This window comes from Balaenoptera borealis, assembly GCF_965194805.1.
Source record: "Balaenoptera borealis genome assembly, chromosome: 6".
NCBI lineage: Eukaryota > Metazoa > Chordata > Mammalia > Artiodactyla > Balaenopteridae > Balaenoptera > Balaenoptera borealis.
The window spans coordinates 25,872,960-25,892,266 of record NC_138863.1 but is presented as its reverse complement, the minus strand read 5'-3'; positions in this window follow the sequence as shown (position 1 = coordinate 25,892,266).

Sequence of the window (19,307 nt, the reverse complement as noted above, 5' to 3'; positions counted from 1 at the left end):
AGATTTACCAGATATTTGTATGCATTATATCATTTTATCTTTTTTTTAATAGATCTTTATTGGAGTATAATTGCTTCACAATACTGTGTTATAATTGCTACACAATACTGGTATAATACAATACCAATGTGAATCAGACATATGCATACATATGCCCCCATATCTCCTCCCTCTTGAGTCTCCCTCCCATCCTCCCTATCCCACCCCTCTAGGTCATCACAAAGCACCCAGCTGATCTCCCTGTGCTATGCTGCTGCTTCCCACTAGCTAACTATTTTACATTCGGTAGTGTATATATGTCCATGCTATCATAAACAAGACAGAAAGACAACCCTCAGAATGGGAGAAAATATTTGCAAATGAAACAACAGACAAAGGATTAATCTCCAAAATATCATTTTATCTTGATGGAGGAGAATTCTCTATTTATTTTACATATGAGAAACTTGAAACTCAGGAGGTTATCATCTGCCCAAGGCAACAGAGTTAGTAGGTGGCAGAGTTATGTTTTGAACCCATATCTGTGTGATTTTAAACTCGTGTTATTTCCAGAATGCAGAGGCGCCTGTGTAACAGCCCACCATCCACCTGCTTAAGCCTTTGCGTTAGTGCTGAGCTTTGGGAGCTGTCAGAAACAGGCTCCCAGGGAACGAGAAATGTTAATGGAGTGCAGCACTTTGTAAACTCCCAGTAATAGCTACTACCCTTTTCTCTCCAGGTCCCTTTTCCCCAGGGCAGCTTGTTATCTACAAGAAACATGAATTCATGAGAAAGAGAAAATTCCAAACTATCAGCATGAGTTAGAAGTCAGACATTTGTAGTTACCTTTATCTTTGTGCACATATCGTTAAACGAATTGCTTTAATAACCCTAAGCCTTCATGTACTCTTTGAATAACAGCTTTTATAACTGAAGATGCTATAAGGATAAATGGAAATATTTCTTCTCTGTGTTTACTTACAGGTATCTTCACCATGGAATTTGTGCCTTATGTATTTTCTACTGACCATCTCATGACAATAGCTGGCATATGATACCTTCTATTTTGGAACACAGTAACTCTCCAATCACTCTAATTTCTCATTGTAGTTTAGATTTATAATGCACTGTTGAACGTTCTTAATAGAATATTATTGTCAGATTAGTTACTCTTATGGCAGCTATTATTTTAATATAAAAAACAAATGCAGCTCATAATTGTAAATGGTATTGTGATTAATGAATGCATCATTCTTGCACAGCAGTAACATATTTGCTCTTTGTTAATCAAATTTAAAAGGAAATGGAAGAAGGAATTATAATATGACACCTACTGAAGATGAAACTGATAATGGAGCTCCAGGTCAGTGCTTCTCTTTCCTGTATACAAGCGGTTTCCTTGATATGAATTATTTGTGTAGTCAGGGATCGCAGTGGACTGAAATGTACACAGGGTCACACATTCATCATTAATTAAATAATCCAGTGTGAAAAGTTCCCTTTTTTTAAAAACGAGCAATGAAAATGAAAATAACTGAGCCATGAACACACAGTCAATGGTTTCCCTAATATATATGTTTTAAAAATCTTCCAAATTTTCATTGTTTTGCTTCCCCAGGGTGTGAAGTATAGGCAACTCTGCAATTTGTAGATTAGTTGGTTTAGTAGATTAAATTTTAAAAAAAAATGTGTCTATACCATAGCTAGAATATTCACTAATAAAAATGAGAGCCTAATGTGGAAAGTAATAATTGATTATCCAAATGCTTTAAGCAATATTTCCATGAGTAATTTGAAGGCCAATACTTTGTAATGCCAAGTCAAAACAAAAATATCTTTGTTGCTAGAAATTGGGCTGTTTCACAGTTTTCATTTTTGAAGGAAGTGAAAATATTCTTATTTCTACCACCAAGTACAAGAAGCTTTGGGCAACCAGTGTGAACACTATGAGTAATAAACCTGGTGTATGATAATCTGAAGACCAATATGGTGGTCATTGCTTTAAAGAGATTCAAACCACTCATTTGGCATACTTATTATGTCTTATGCTCTCTCTGTCTCACTCTCCCTCTTTTACTTAAAAAATTCTTTTATTTATTTAGTTCTGTTGGGGCTCAAGGCAGGCCACCCACAAATATGCCACAGTGGCATATTGATTATTTTGAATTAAAGTTACTTAAGAAACGGCCAACGCAAGAGGGACACTCTGACCCTTCTTTCTATCTCCCTGAAAGCAGGAAATAAATCTCTCATGTGAAAGGAGGTAGAAGGACACCTTTAATGCCAGAGATAGGGAATTCAGGCCCAGAAGACTGTATAAACAAATCTTATTACTTTAATTTACCACCCAAGCCCAAATTCTGTTTAGATTCTTCACTAATTGAGCATCCAAATCCTAAATTTCTTTGTCCTGTCAATTTCTCATATGTTTATTGTTCTTTTGTCTAAAAAGTACAAAAGCTGCCTGCTTTGGACACTTCTTAGGTCTCATTTCTTTGAGACCTCCATGTGAATTAAAATTTGTTTCTTTTTCTCCCGTTAATCTATTTTGTATCAGTTTTATTATTAGTCCAGCCACAAGAACTCAAGACAGGTAGAGGCAGAAATTTCCCCCTCCCCAGCAGTTCCTAATTATCCATCTAATATTTAAGTAACTTGAGTGACAAAAGAAATTTTATCTGATGTCATATTTCTCATAAAGTCCAGCATAATTACTCACATCTTTTTGTCACTTATAAATTTGTATTGATTGCTTGATCAATAATTTTGGAATAACTGTGTTAAGAACATAGAAAGATTGCTATTGAGACAAGCAAAATAAATTGATGTGACATATCTCAAAGTTAAGGGATTAATCAATTATACTTCAAATTTGATAGAAGGAATAATATCACACTAATTACCAGAATTTAATGATCCAAACTTGCCATCAATTTATTGCTGCTGCCATGAGCTAGGAGAGGGTCTGATTGCGGAATTGGATGTGGTTGGCTAAACACAGGCTTCTTACTGATGCCCAATGAGGTTCAGCATTTTACCATACTTGACAAGCATTATTTCTATTTAAAAGTCTTGTTTAAGTTGTTTTCACAATATTATGATCATTTCAGGAACCTCAGTGCTTTCAAAGAGTTTCTATAACTTTGCTTTTTGATGGGGCCTACCTTAGGTTACTTTCAAAATGTAAACAGATATATATTAAGTGACATCTGGCACCAGTTTAGGAGTCAGATGACGAATGACTGCTGGGAGGGAGGAGTTAAAAAGAGTAAGCAAAGAAAGGACCGTACTGCTCCCTGTGAAAGTGGGTTTTCTGAATGACCATAATCACGTGAAAGGTATAAGGAAAGTGTAGAAGTTTCTCTTTTCTTCTATGTGCAGGAAAGAATACAGACGTTCTACACGCAAGTAGTTTACAAAAGTAAACCAGTTTTTTTCCCTAATTAATGTGGACACTGTGTCTGTGGCTGTGACAGAAGTTAAGAGACCCCTGGACATTCAAACGCTGAAGATGGTTGAGAGTAAGCTTCTGGAGAGGTTTTTAAGCACAAGTTGTGTAATGTGTTAAAAAAGAAATGTCTGAGGTCTTTTAAAATTTTTTCCCTTTAATTACTAAGAAATACATCCTAGGTCTTTATTTCTGAAAGAAATCTTTCTCTAAAAGAATTATATTTCATTGCCTAATATTCCTTATATTTACTTGCTTTAATAAAGAGTTATGTTTCAGTACCAAAGGATATATTCCAATCTCTTTTCTTAAATATAAATGGCTGAACTGCCTTTTTAAAAAGCACAGATGTGGTGTGGTGAGAAAAAATTGTGGGTCCAATGTCTTTGAGTGGTAAATAAGCCTAATTTTAAAAGTTGACTCTCCTAAACTAAAAGCACAGCATAGAAGCACGTTGTATGCCTGAATAGAATTACTAATAATGAATTAGGCCAACCATTGATTTAGGAACAGAAGGGACAATATGGATTTTATTTACTAAGTCTCAGAATCTTTAGAGGCAAACCTCACATCACTGAGCAATACTGAACCTATCAATTCCTGGCCATGTGTTCAACTAGCAACGCATACTTTATTACTGAAAAAAATCTGCAAAGAGGTTAATTAAAAAATTTTCTCTCTCTCCACCACACAACTAAAGGAATACTCTAAAAATTCTCTGGCAGAAGCACAAAATTTTAGGTAAAATTCTAATAGTGTAAATGTAATATTAGTTCATTAAGGAAGGTGACTGGTTGCATTGCCAGTTCTTAAAAAACAGCTGAAATATAATTTACCTACCATACAATTCACCCATTTAAAGTGTACAATTCAATTATATTTAGTAAATTATATTTAGTAAGTTCAATTATTTTTAGTAAATTCCCAGAGTTGTGCAACCATTACCACAATCAATATGAGAAAATTTTAATGACCCCAAAAAGAAACCCCATAACATGTAGCAGTCCCTTTCCATTTCTTTCCAACAGCCTCAGCTGTAGGCAGCCACTCACCTTCTCTCTCTATGGACAAATTGTGGTCTTTCGTGAGTAGCTTTTTTCATTAGCATAATGTTTTAAAGTTTCATTCATGTTATAGCATATATCAGCACTTCATTCCTTTCTTATTGCCAAATGATATTCCGTTATATGAATATATGGATCACATTTTATTTATAAATTTACCAGTGATGGACATTTGGGTTATGTCTACTTTTTTGGTTATTATGACTAATGCTATGAACATTTGTGTATGTGTTTTTGAGTGGAGGTATGTTCTGTTGGGCTGCACCCCACAGGCCTGCAAGCCTGGTAGTTGCCCAGTCCTGAGACTGAAAAAAGATCCCGGAGGCAGTGACAGAGACATCAACAGCTTATTGGACAGGGGATTTTATATGTATGAACCAAAGGTCCTGGAGTGACACCCTGCCGCGGATGGCAGAGGACAGCAGGACATGGCAGCAATCTCCACTACTTGGGGGAGAAGGAGGCTATCATTTACAGGGGGAATTGATGTCAGGGTGGCTCATCAGTTACCAAGGAAACCAGCAGCCGGGGCAGGGGGCAAGCACGTGGGCAGTTACTAATTAAGCTCTGTATAAGAGGATTGGATAGTCCTGTGAGTGAAACAGGGCCTGGTCAAGCAGAGCATGTACAGAGAACCAGAGAACAGCCATCCTGAATGGCCTAACCGTACATGTGGCAACTAAGGAATGTCGCTCACTACCCAGTTCTACAAGAATTAAGTCACTAGCCACTGCAGTCGTTGACGTACAACACACCCTGAAAGGAATTCAGTGGGAGATCAGAAATAAGGCACTCTGCTCTGGGAAAACTGTCACAACAGAACCTCAGATAGTTAGATATTTTCAGGAGAAAATTTTATGAACTCGGATTCTTGCATCTTCCCATACTTAGAAAAGCACTAAAACCATTAACTGATATCTGTTCCTTGGCACTTCAACCGAGATGTATGCTTGATTGCACATACCCCCTTGGCCAAAATCACATATATACTGGCCTCTCCCCACCCCTCCCCTCTTTAGAGCAGTTTCTCAGAATGATCAGACAGGCTGTCTCCCGGGCTACAGTCCTCAGGAAGTCACCAAATAAAACTGAAACTCATAGCTCTCACATTGTATGCTTTTATTTCAGTTGACATATGCTTTCTTTTGTGGGGGAGGAGTATATAACTAGGAGTGGAGTTGCTAGATCCTATGGTAGCTGCATGTTTAATCTTTTGAGGAACCATCAGACTGTTTTCCAAAGTGACGACACCATTTTGCGTTTCCATCAGCCTTCTATGTGGGTTCCAACTCTGTATACAGATATGTCCCTCCAGGACTTGCTGAGGTTGTTGATGCTTGTTTATTTATACTTTTAGTTGCTTGGCTGGATATTTCAGTGAAATCTGTTTCCTCACAGCATGCGGCCTCAGAGGACGCAGCCTCCGGCTACACACAGTTACCCTGGGATGACAATGGCTTTAGCTGATCTCTCTCTGTTTTTCTGATCTCTGTTCAACTGTCTGCCTCTGATGGTATCACACCCAGCTGCCAGCCTCCTCTAATTGCTGGTTGATTGTTCTACTGTTTTCAACAATGTCTTGGGGGTATAAACCGCTCCACAGTCCAATCCAATTAAAGTCCATTCTCTGCAGCTGTAGCTTTTGAAGCTTGCCTTTCAGGTTTGTTCTGACCCCAGAAGGGATCCTCCTAGTTGTCTCTCTCCCTGGTGCTCTTTGTTAAACTCTACCTGGTCCATGGTTTAGCTTGTTGCTTTCATGGCGCTCTGGGCCTCCTTTTAATTGCTTACCACAAAGACCTCTGCACCACTGCTCCAGAGCTGGTGGCAAGGACAGTAATCCACTTCTCAAGAGATGATATTCCTTCTTTACAAGTGGGCCACTGTGTGGGGCATTAGCTTCTGGTCTTGGCTAGCATCTTCAGGTGTAGAAACTGTGCCCTATCTACAAGCGAGTAGAGACAAGCCAATCGGGAACCAGTATTCTTGATCTGATACACCTGGAAGACGGCTTCCACCATTGAGTGAGAGCTGGGTGGAAGAAGGGAGCGCAAGACCACTCAGTCACTCTTGCCTGGAGTGGCTTCTGCAACACGGAGCTGGAGCATGAGACATACTGGCATCCTGCCCTGCCACGGGAGATGGCATGACCCTGGGGGAAGAGATCCCTGTGTTCGTGTCTGAACCTGCCGAAGTGGAGCTACGGTCAGGTGAGCTGGGGGAAGGGAAGGTAACGGCTCAAAATGCCACAGACTCTCTCTTTCCTTACCAAGACTGCATAGATTTTCTTAAGGGTTTCTCCATTTGCTGTATGTCGTTAGGGCAATATCCAGAGACCTAAAATTTTTTTCTTTCACTAATTTTCACCAGTTATGGCTGTTTCACCAGTGATAGGGTCAACAGAGCTCCTCATGTGCCGTTCCCGAAACGTCTCTATCCATGCTCTCTTGAGAAGAATGTGCAATCCGTGTAAATCTCAATTTGGTTAAGACAAAAAGAAAATTCTAACAACTACAAAAGAACAAGGGGAATCGCCTACAAAGGGCCCAAATCAGTTTTAAGTCACACTTTTTACAACAGAAAACTGGTTGCAAGACGATAATGGAATATTATCGCAGTACTGAAGGAAAAGAAAAAAAAAAAAAACAGCTATTTTTTATCTCACAGTGTCTGTAGGGCGGGAGTACAGGCTCAGCTTAGCTGCAGTTTCTGCTCAGGGCCCCACAGTCTGCTATCTCGGTTCTAGCCAAGCTGTATGTTCCTTAGGGCCTTGGCTGAGGGAAGTTCCGCTTCTCAGCTCCCTCTGGTTGTTGACAATGCATCTCCTTGCAGCTGTGGAACTGAGGTCCCTGTTTTATTGTTCCCTGTTATCTGGGGGACGGCTGCTCTCAGCTAGTAGAGGCCCCCCAGTTCCTTACTATGTGAACTTCCTCATGGGCCGTCTCACAACATGGCAGCCTTACTTCAAGGCCAGCGGGAGAATTTCTCTCCCCAATCTTCTAAGCCAGAGTCTTATATAACATCTTCATAGGAGGGACATTGCATCACCTTTGCTATATAAAGCAACTTCATCAAAGGCTTGACATCTTATCACTTTTGCCATCATCTATCATTTAGAAGCACTAGCAGCTTCCATCCTCACTCCAGAGCAGGCAATTATACGAGGGCATGACTCATTGGGATCACCTCAGAGTGTGTCCTCCAAATTTCTATACTAGCAACATTTCAAAAGAACATTTAATACATGCAGGCATACAAGGTTTTATTTAATTTCAGGATAGTCAGTGGCGGGTTACTAGTTGAGCAATCAGTTCACGGAGAAGATCCGGCTGAACATCTTCCTTCCAGACCTCCCTGATGCAGAATTTCTTCCCTCAGCGCAGTGCCCCAAACTTCATGTATTGCTCTGGAGGCTCTGATGGGAATCACAACATCAGATTACAATATACATTACTTATTTTCCATTTCTACTTTACATTCTGTGGCTTCAGCCTCCAAGGAGCAGGGTACATCCTTGGAAACTGTTAGTTCTAAACTTAATCTTAGGACTTCCGGGGTGATGCAGTGGTTAAGAATCTGCCTGGCAATGCAGGGGACACGGGTTCGAGCCCTGGTCCAGGAAGATCCCACATGCCACAGAGCAACTAAGCCCTTGCGCCACAGCTACTGAGCCTGCGCTCTAGAGTCCGTGTGCTAAAACTACTAACACCTGTGCGCCTAAAGCCCGTGCTCAGAAACAATAGAAGCCACTGTAGTGAGAAGCCCATGCACTGCAACAAAGAGTGGTCCCCGCTCGCCTCAACTAGAGAAAGCCCACACACAGCAACAAAGACCCAATGCAGCCAAAAATAAATAAGTAAATAAATAAATAAATTTATTAATAAATAAACAACCTTAAAAGTGGGAACTTTGGGAGAGGAAAGTTGTGAAGAAGCAGGACTAGATTAGCCAAGGGGAAGATTTTAGGAGACAAATGTATACATGAGATAAGAACAGGAACAGCAAGGGAACAAAAGGGCAGACGTTGTAATCTTCTTTATAGTTCAGTAGCAAATCAAAAGAGGAATAAAATCAGCTCAGTTGTGGACTCACACCTGTTTTTAAATCAGGTAAATCAGTTAATGAAATGTTAAAACAAGTTTAGAAGGTGTGAGGAGAATTCAAGGCTAAGACATTAGTCAAGATTACACGATGAATTTCATTCTATAGTCAGCAGTGAATCCAATGAAAAACTACTAAGGCAGCCAGTGACTTGTCAGTGTGACACAAAAGGGCTATTTCTCTATACAGATTTTTGTTTTTTTGGGTTTTTTTTCATTGTTCTGTCTGTCTTCCCACATGGTTCTAGTACTTGGTGGATTGCAAGTATATGTCAGCACAGAGGCTGTAGTTGGCTTTGATTTCCAGAAGCTGAGTAATGATAGTCTTCCTAAGTAAGCAGAAGTTACCAACAAAATTGACTCTAATGGGTGCTTGGGGTGTCGTTATTACACAGCTGCAGACAATAAGCCAAGAGAGGAACAGATGATGTACATCTTGAGATCAAGATAAGAGGTGGTGCTTGGAGCTATAGTTTAGTAGAAATTGCAGTGTAATTTTAGTACTTATTGTATTGAATATTTGTGGTGCATCAGTTGAATTGGTGCATCAGTATAAAGAGAGCCATGGATCTGATGCTCAAAAACACGTTGGGCAGAGGCTGACAACTCCTAAGTATAGAGTCTTCTAATATGTCTATGCCAGTCACTGATGTGGGAGAACCTTATACATCAGAAAATCTGCTCATACCTTTCATCTGCTTAATCTGTTCATTGAATTTTTATTTTAAATTATTATTATTATTTGATTTTAGGATGAATTCTCAGAACCTTACATGACCTGCAAGACTTCCCATTATTTTTTCCTTAGTCTCTTTTCAGCCCTTGCTTCCAGTGCTTCAGCCTTCCTGGATATTGTTTTCCTTCAAAGTATCTGACTCATTCTGGCTTGGGTTTTTTCATACATGCTGTTCCCTCTGCTATCAATACTTTCTTTCCCTCTCCTTTATTGACCCTACTTGTTGTTCGTCTTTCAGGTTAAATGTCCCTTCCTTGAGGGGGCTTTTCCCCATCCTTGCAGTAAAATTAGTCTCCCTGATGTATGAACTCCTTATACCACCTGTGGTCCATAACGCTTGTAATGCGGCTCAGAATGTATTCATTCTCTAGCTTCTCTGCTAGACTGAGAGCTCCCTGAGGGCATGTCGATGCTGTGTCCTCAGCTGCTAGTAGCGTTGGGCACCCAGCAGGCTGCTTTGTATCTACTGTTCAGGTCAAACGATGAAGAGCAGGATTTGGGGCCAGAAACAGCCAGCCACGAGTTGAATGCAGAGTGCCACCATAGACAGGCTACTTAATCTCGCTAACCTTATTTTCCTTCCCTGTGAAAAAGAATATCTTCCTTGCATAGTTTTCTGACAATTAAATTAAATGAAATCATGCATATCAATCTGTAGGAACAGCATAAAAACTATGGTTGATGAAGCACAGATAACTTGGTTGTGTCCTTGCCGTGACATGCACCTCATTATCTTTTTTGTTTTTATTTCTTGGTGAAAAATGTACATATCCCAGAGCAAGGAGAAACGTATTTCACAATACACATAACTAACTTAATGCATTTTTGATACTTGTGGCTAGTGTCTGAGGTGTTTTCTTTTTCTCTGGGTCATCAGCCTTTATGTTGGGTAATTGCGGGTCATAAGATCTACAGCTACTTCCTCCTACAGCCACGTGTGGACAGTCCTGCCCTGTGGTAGGCATTTCATCAACGTGGGTCTCTTGTGCTATCCTTGTGCCATAGAAAGTTTCCTTCTCTGTTGACTTATTCTCTTTCAGGAGATTCACAGTGTTAGGAATACAGTAAAATATAAAAAAGAAAGTTCAAAAACTGTAAAAATTAGCTTTTAATGAAGAGTGTCTAGCATGTTGCAGGAACTGCAAAAACTCAATAGTAAAACAGGATCACCATATGGGTTCACTGAGACACTCTTTTTAATTGGCCTACTATTTTTATGTAGGTAATGTTCCTTTTAACAACAGCAAGAGCCAAGATTTACATAGCCAGGCACCATACTAAACACTTTCCATGTATTAATCTTTGTCACAATAATTTTGGATAAGGACTCTTAATATCCTTATATTAGGAACGAGGTACAAAGAGGTAAAAACGACTTGCCTAAGGTAAATTATACCATCATACGGTACAGTGGAGCTGGCATTCAATCCTTTACTACTTTGCTACTCAGCATGACATTTCTTGTCTCATACTCAGGAAGTATATTTCTCAGGTTTTAGAGGGACTTATAGCCACCTGGAAGCATTAATAAAAGAATACATTTCCCTGGATATAATACCACAGATTCTGATTTAGTAACCTGGGTTAGGGCTTAGAAATGTGTATTTTTTTTAATGTATATTTATTTATTTATTTTCTTAATAGTCATCCATTTTATACACATCAGTGTATACATGTCAATCCCAATCTCCCAATTCATCATACCACCAATACCACCCCCCACCGCTTTCCCCCCTTGGTGTCCACACGTTTGTTCTCTACATCTGTGTCTCAATTTCTGCTCTGCAAACCGGTTCATCTATACCATTTTCTAGGTTCCACATATATGTGTTAATATACGATATTTGTTTTTCTCTTTCTGACTTACTTCACTCTGTATGACAGTCTCTAGGTCCATCCACGTCTCTACAAATGACCCAATTTCGTTCCTTTTTATGGCTGAGTAACATTCCATTGTATATAAGTACCACATCTTCTTTATCCATTCATCTGTCAATGGGCATTTAGGTTGCTTCCATGTCCTGGCTATTGTAAATAGTGCTGCAGTGAACATTGGGGTGCATGTGTCTTTTTGAATTATGGTTTTCTCTGGGTATATGCCCCATAGTGGGATTGCTGGGTCATATGGTAATTCTATTTTTAGTTCTTTAAGGAACCTCCATACTGTTCTCCATAGTGGCTGTATCAATTTACATTCCCACCAACAGTGCAAGAGGGTTCCCTTTTCTCCAAACCCTCTCCAGCATTTGTTGTTTGTAGATTTTCTGATGATGCCCATTCTAACTGGTGTGAGGTGATACCTCATTGTAGTTTTGATTTGCATTTCTCTAATAATTAGTTATGTTGAGCAGCTTTTCATGTGCTTCTTGGCCATCTGTATGTCTTCTTTGGAGAAATGTCTATTTAGGTATTCTGCCCATTTTTGGATTGGGTTTTTTGTTTTTTAATATTGAGCTGAATGAGCTGTTTATATATTTTGGAGGTTAATGCTTTGTCCGATGATTCATTTGCAAATATTTTCTCCCATTCTGAGTGTTGTCTTTTCGTCTGGTTTATGGTTTCCTTTGCTGTGCAACAGTTTTTAAGTTTCATTATGTCCCATTTGTTTATTTTTGTTTTTATTTCTATTACTCTAGGAGGTGGATCAAAAAATATCTTGCTGTGATTTATGTCAAAGAGTGTTCTTCCTATGTTTTCCTCTAAGAGTTTTATAGTGTCCAGTCTTACATTTAGGTCTCGAATCCATTTTGAGTTTATTTTTGTGTATGGTGTTAGGGAGTGTTCTACCTTCATTCTTTTATATGTAGCTGTCCAGTTTTCCCAGCACCACTTATTGAAGAGACTGTCTTTTCTCCATTGTATATCCTTGCCTCCTTTGTCATAGATTAGTTGACCATAGGTGCATGGGTTTATCTCTGGGCTTTCTATCCTGTTCCATTGATCTACAGTTCTCTTTTTGTGCCAGTCCCATATTGTCTTGATTACTGTAGCTTTGTAGTATAGTGTGAAGTCAGGGAGTCTGATTCCTCCAGCTCCATTTTTTTCCCTCAAGACTGCTTTAACTATTCGGGGTCTTTTGTGTCTCCATACAAATTTTAAGATTTTTTGTTCTAGTTCTGTAAAAAAATGCCATTGGTAATTTGATAGGGATTGCATTGAATCTCTAGATTGCTTTGGGTAGTATAGTCATTTTCACAATATTGATTCTTCCAATCAAAGAACATGGTATATCTCTACAACTGTTGGTATCATCTTTAATTTCTTTCATCAGTGTCTTATAGTTTTTTGCATACAGGTCTTTTGTCTCACTAGGTAGGTTTATTCCTAGGTATTTTATTCTTTTTGTTGCAATGGTAAATGGGAGTGTTTCCATAATTTCTCTTTCAGATTTTTCATCATTAGTGTATAGGAATGCAGGAGATTTCTGTGCATTAATTTTGTATCCTGCTACTTTACCAAATTCATTGATTAGCTACAGTAGTTTTACTATACTATACTATGTATAGTATCATGTCATCTGCAAACAGTGACAGTTTTACTTCTTTTCCAATTTGTATTCCTTTTATTTCTTTTTCTTCTCTGATTGCCATGGCTAGGACTTGCAAAACTATGTTGAATAATAGTGGTGAGAGTGGACATCCTTTTCTCCTTCCTGATCTTAGAGGAAATGCTTTCAGTTTTTCACCATTGAGAATGATGTTTGCTGCGGGTTTGTTGTATATGGCCTTTATTATGTTGAAGTAGGTTCCCTCTATGCCTACTTTCTGGTGAGTTTTTATCATAAATTGGTGTTGAATTTTGTTAAAAGCTTTTCCTGCATCTACTGAAATGATCATATGGTTTTTCTTCTTCAATTTGTTAATGTGGTGTATCACATTGATTGATTTGCGTATATTGAAGAATCCTTGCATCTCTGGGGTAAGTCCCACTTGATCGTGGTGTTATGATCCTTTTAATGTATTGTTGGATTCTGTTTGCTAGTATTTTGTTGAGGATTTTTGCATCTATGTTCATCAGTGATATTGCTCTGTAATTTTCTTTTTTTGTAGTATCTTTGTCTGGTTTTGGTATCAGGGTGATGGTGGCCTCATAGAATGAGTTTGGGAGTGTTCCTTCCTCTGCAATTTTTTGGAAGAGTTTGAGAAGGATGGCTGTTAGCTCTTCTCTAAATGTTTGATAGAATTCACCTGTGAAGCCATGTGGTCCTGGACTTTTGTTAGTTGGAAGATTTTTAATCACAGTTTCAATTTCATTACTTGTGATTGGTCTGTTCATAATTTCTATTTCTTCTGGTTCAGTCTTGGAAGGTTATACCTTTCTAAGAATTTGTCCATTTGTTCCGGGTTGTCCATTTTATTGACATAGAGTTGCTTGTAGTAGTCTCTTAGGATGCTTTGTATTTCTGCAGTGTCTGTTGTAACTTCTCCTTTTTCATTTCTAATTTTATTGATTTGAGTCCTCTCCCTCTTTTTCTTGATGAGTCTGGCTAATGGTTTATCAATTTTGTTTATCTCCTCAAAGAACCAGCTTTTAGTTTTATTGATCTTTGCTGTTGTTTTCTTTGTTTCTATTTCGTTTATTTCTGCTCTGATCTTTATGATTTCTTTCCTTCTACTAACTGTGGATTTTGTTTGTTCTTCTTTCTCTAGTTCATTTACGTGTAAGGATAGATTGTTTATATGAGATTTTCCTTGGTTCTGAGGTCGGCTTGTATGGCTATAAACTTCCCTCTTCAAATGCTTTTGCTGCATCTCATAGGTTTTGGATTGTCGTGTTTTCGTTATCATGTGTCTCTAGGTATTTTCTGATTTCCTTTGATTTCTTCAGTGATCTCTTGGTTATTTAGTAATGTATTGTTTAGCGTCCATTTGTTTGTGTTTTTTACGTTTTTTTTCCTGTAATTGATTTCTAATCTCATAGTGTTGTGGTCAGAAAAGATGCTTAATATGATATCAATTTTCTTAAATTTACTGAGGATTGATTTGTGACCCAAGATGTGATCTATCCTGGAGAATGTTCCATGTGCACTTGAGAAGAAAGTGTAATCTGCTGTTTTTGGATGGAATGTCTTATAAATCTCAATAAAATCTATCTGGTCTGTTGTGTCATTTAAAGCTTGTGTTTCCTTATTAATTTTCTGTTTGGATGATCTGTCCATTGGTGTAAGTGAGGTGTTAAAGTCTCCCACTATTATTGTGTTACTGTCAATTTCCTCTTTTAGAGCTGTTAGCAGTTGCCTTATGTATTGAGGTGCTCCTATGTTGGGTGCATATATATTTATAATTGTTATATCTTCTTCTTGGATTGATCCCTTGATCATTACGTAGTGTCCTTCCTTGTCTCTTATAATATTCTTTATTTTAAAGTCTATTTTATCTGATATGAGTATTGCTACTCCAGCTTTCTTTTGATTTCCATTTGCATGGAATATCTTTTTCCATCCCCTCACTTTCAGTCTGTATGTGTCCCTAGGTCGGAAGCAGGTCTCTTGGAGACAGCATATATATGGGTCTTGTTTTTGTATCCATTCAGCAAGCCTGTGTCTTTTGGTTGGAGCATTTAATCCATTCACGTTTAAGGTAATTATCGATATGTATGTTCCTGTGACCATTTTCTTAATTGTTTTGGGTTTGTTTTTGTAGGTCCTTTTCTCCTCTTGTGTTTCCTTGCTAGAGAAGTTCCTTTAGCATTTGTTGTCAAGCTGGTTTGGTGGTGCTGAATTCTCTTAGCTTTTGCTTGTCTGTAAAGCTTTTGATTTCTCCATCAAATCTGAAGGAGAACCTTGCCGGCTAGAGGAATCTTGGTTGTAGGTTCTTCCCTTTCATCACTTTAAATATATCATGCCACTCCCTTCTGGGTTGTAGAGTTTCTGCTGAGAAATCACCTATTAACCTTATGGGAGTTCCCTTGTATGTTATTTGTCATTTTTCCCTTGCTGCTTTCAATAATTTTTCTTTGTCTTTAATTTTTGCCAATTTGATTACTATGTGTCTCGGCATGTTTCTCCTTGGGTTTATCCTGTATGGGACTCTCTGTGCTTCCTGGACTTGGGTGGCTATTTCTTTTCCCATGTTAGGGAATTTTTCGACTATAATCTCTTCAAATATTTTCTCCGGTCCTTTCTCTCTCTCTTCTCCTTCTTGGACCCCTATAATGCGAATGTTGTTGTATTTAATGCTTTCCCAGAGGTCTCTTAGCCTGTCTTCATTTCTTTTCACTCTTCTTTCTGTATTCTGTTCCATAGCAGTGAATTCCACTATTTTGTCTTCCAGGTCACTTTTCCGTTCTTCTGCCTCAGTTAATCTGCTATTGATTCCTTCTAGTGTAGTTTTCATTTCAGTTATTGTATTGTTCATCTCTGTTTGTTTGTTCTTTAATTCTTCTAGGTCTTTGTTAAACATGTCTTGCATCTTCTTGATCTTTGCCTCCATTCATTTTCCAAGGTCCTGCATCATCTTCACTATCATTATTCTGAATTCTTTTTCTGGAAGGTTGCCTATCTCCACTTCATTTAGTTGTTTTTCTGGGGTTTTATCTTGTTCATTCATCTGGTACATAGCCCTCTGTCTTTTCATCTTGTCCATCTTTCTGTAATTGTGGTTTTGGTTCCACAGGCTGAAGGATTGTAGTTCTTCTTGCTTCTGCTGTCTGCCCTCTGGTGGATGAGGGTATCTAAGAGGCTTGTGGAAATTTCCTGATGGGAGGGACTGGTGGTGGGTAGCGCTGGCTGTTGCTCTGGTGGGTAGAGCTCAGTAAAACTTTAATCCTCTTGTCTGCTGATGAGTGGGGCTGGGTTCCCTCCCTGTCAGTTTTTTGGCCTGAGGTTACCCAACACTGGAGCCTACCCAGGCTGTTTTGTGTAGCTAATGGCGGATTCTGGGAGGGCTCATGCCAAGGAATAATTCCCAGAACTTCTGCTCTCAGTGTCCTTGTCCCTTGGTGAGCCACAGCTGCCCCCCGCCTCTGCAGGAGACCCTCCAACACTAGCAGGTAGGTCTGGTTCAGTCTCTATGGGGTCACTGCTCCTTCCCCTGGGCCCCAGTGCACACACTACTTTGTGTGTACCCTCCAAGGGTGGAGTCTCTGTTTCCCCCAGTCCTGCCAAAGTCCTGCAATCAAATCTCGCTAGCTTTCAAAGTCTGACTCTCTAGGAATTCCTTCTCCCATTGCCAGACCCCCAGGTTGGGAAGCCTGACATGTGGCTCAGAACCTTCACTCTAGTGGGTGGACTTCTGTGGTATAAATGTTCTCCAGTTTGTGAGTCACCCACCCAGCAGTTATGGGATTTGATTTTATTGTGATAGTGCCCCTCCTACCGTCTCCTTGCAGCTTCTCCTTTGTCTTTGCATGTGGAGTATCTTTTTTGGTGAGTTCCAATGTCTTCCTCTCAATGATTGTGAGTTCAATGCAGGTGTTCCATAGGTCACTTTGAGAAGCATAGATCTATATAACCTTAAAACTCATTTTAATCCTTTGAGTTTTTCTATAAGATTGAAATTCTCAAGTGGTTTTCTAGGAGCAAAAATCATTTTTATATGCCATAACTTTTTTATCTTGATACAGTTAAAACCAATCTTAGTTAACCAGATTAACTAGTACTACATTCAGAAGAAGGGGTCCCAGAGTAAATGATTATCACAAGCATGTATGCCGGTGGGATAAGATTGGCCTCAAATTCTAAGAATCATTACTCCTATCAGTGGTATATTGTGGTTTGGGTCCTTCAGACAAACTTGACCATCATTGATGGCCATTCCACATGGCTCTCTTTAGTTCCTCTTCTGGGTTGCCAGCAAGAAAGAACTTGCACAAAAAAACCCCCAAAAAACAAATAACCCACCAAAACCCAAAAAATACAACCTGATAAAATGTATTTGGTTAATTTAGGTGAAAGAAATCCAGGGCCTATAAAATAATCCTGTTTTATTATTATAATAATTCCCTCTGCTCCACTCTGAGAAATTAGGATGGGCCTGAAATGACTTATTTGTGGTCGATTGTGCTATACCCAATACACTGTTTCCTCTTTAACCTCTTTTGTGTATTTCTCACTAAAAATTACATCTCCAGTTATGAATACAGCACCTGTCCTGATTTCAGGCTTTCCTTTGCCAAGTTACACTTGGTGAATCCATGATCAGATTCTCCTGAGGCCAATCAAACAGTAATCAGCCTGCCCAGACTGACCCAATTAAGTTTAATTAGTTGTTTTTTTATCTTTGAATTTCCTAGCCAGGTGGATTTTATGATTTTTATTAAACAAGGAAGAAGAGCTGAATCTTTGGAATTAGTTGGCCTCTCAGGCGCTTTCTGTTGGTAATAAAACTCCAGGAAATCTTAGGTCTCCATGAGGAAGTCAAAGGATACTAAAAACAATTTGACTGCTTCTCTTTGGCTCTCTTTTAAATGGAAAGTGTTCTCGTCTCCATGTGAACAAACATTAATCTCATCTATAGTTCTTGGCCAAGATTGTTTTACACTGGTGGACTTTACATGGCAGTCTAAGTCTCACCACTCCCCAAATGGCATCTTTTTCAACTTTTTTTTATTAGTTGGAAGTCAGCTGGATGGGTTAGAATATAGGCAGTAAAAGGAGTTTCAAGGAAGCAGTGAAGGATCTAGAATCAAAGCAGAATTAAAGTAAGCCAAGAGGCCAGTTAGACAGAGAATAGGCCTCCTAAGAGATGTTGGCCTTGGAGAAAGTAAATGAAAATAATTGTTAATAATGGAGGAAAATAAAGGTTTTTGAAGGGGCTGTGTTGAGCTAATATTGAGCTGTTTTGTGGCCAGTAATTTTATACAGATATTACCAGTATTAGGTGCCAGGGCACTTGAAAAAATGTTTTACTTTAATTTTCTCAGATTAATTCTTACAGTACTGTGAGGTGATTGTTATTCATTTCTAATTAATAGACACCTAATTGATGATCATATATCCATGTAAGCACTCATAGATATCCATCAAAAGACACCTGTGATTCTCCCTTCCTTTTCATGCTCCTGTTCCTTGCCATCTTCTTTCTTCTCACACTTCCCCTCACTTTCCTTATCCCTTGTTCTTTCGTTGTGCCCTCGCCTCTTCTTTCTCTCCCTTTCACTTCCTTTTCTCCTTTCTCTCTCTCCCTCCTACTCTTTTCTTCCTGGTCCTCCTCTTCTCTATTCCTTGCCGTCTCCCTTTCTCATCCTTTAACTCAGTGATTATCAAACTTTTCTGTGCATTGTAATCACCTGGGGAGCTTATTAAAGCACCAGTTGCTGGCCTCTACTCCGAGTGTCTGATTAAGTAGGTTTGCATTGGGACCTGAGAATTTGCATTTCTAACAATTTCCGGGTGATGCTGCTGCTTCCGGTCCAGGGAACATACATTAAGAGCCACTTCTTTAACTGACATGATGACCCAGTCTCTGCTTCACAGGTTAAATCAACAAAACTTTAGATCAATTTTAGGATTTGTTTGTGAAATTGCCAGTACTCTCCTAGGTGATGTCTGTTATCATTCTATGTAATGAAAATTGGTGTTACAAATACTTAAAAATGAATACTTGATAGCTTTTCTGATGCAGTATTATAATATTAATACTGTCAATCAGAATCACTTTCCAAATGGAAAGAATTGGAGCTCCTAAATTGGGGTAATCCCTGAGCTGTATGTAATGCTACCTCAGTGAGTTGTAGAGGCAAGAACATTAGAAAAGCATAAAGGACTGCAACATTTTCACCTGATTTAAACAAATTCTAATTTTATGTCCAAGGTAATTGCTTTTTGAGTCTGTTTTTCTTTGTTTCTGCTGTCTTGTGCACTATTAAACTATCGCCCCCGATACATATTAAATATAATTTAGTTACCCTATCTTTGGGAAGAGATGCTAAAAGTTAAAAGGGCTACTTTCCTAGATGCAAGGCGAGAACTAGTTGTCAGGTGGCAGGACTACACTGGAGACAGAGTAAGGGTTAAGGCCGGGGGGTGCTGGGGGGGGGCACAG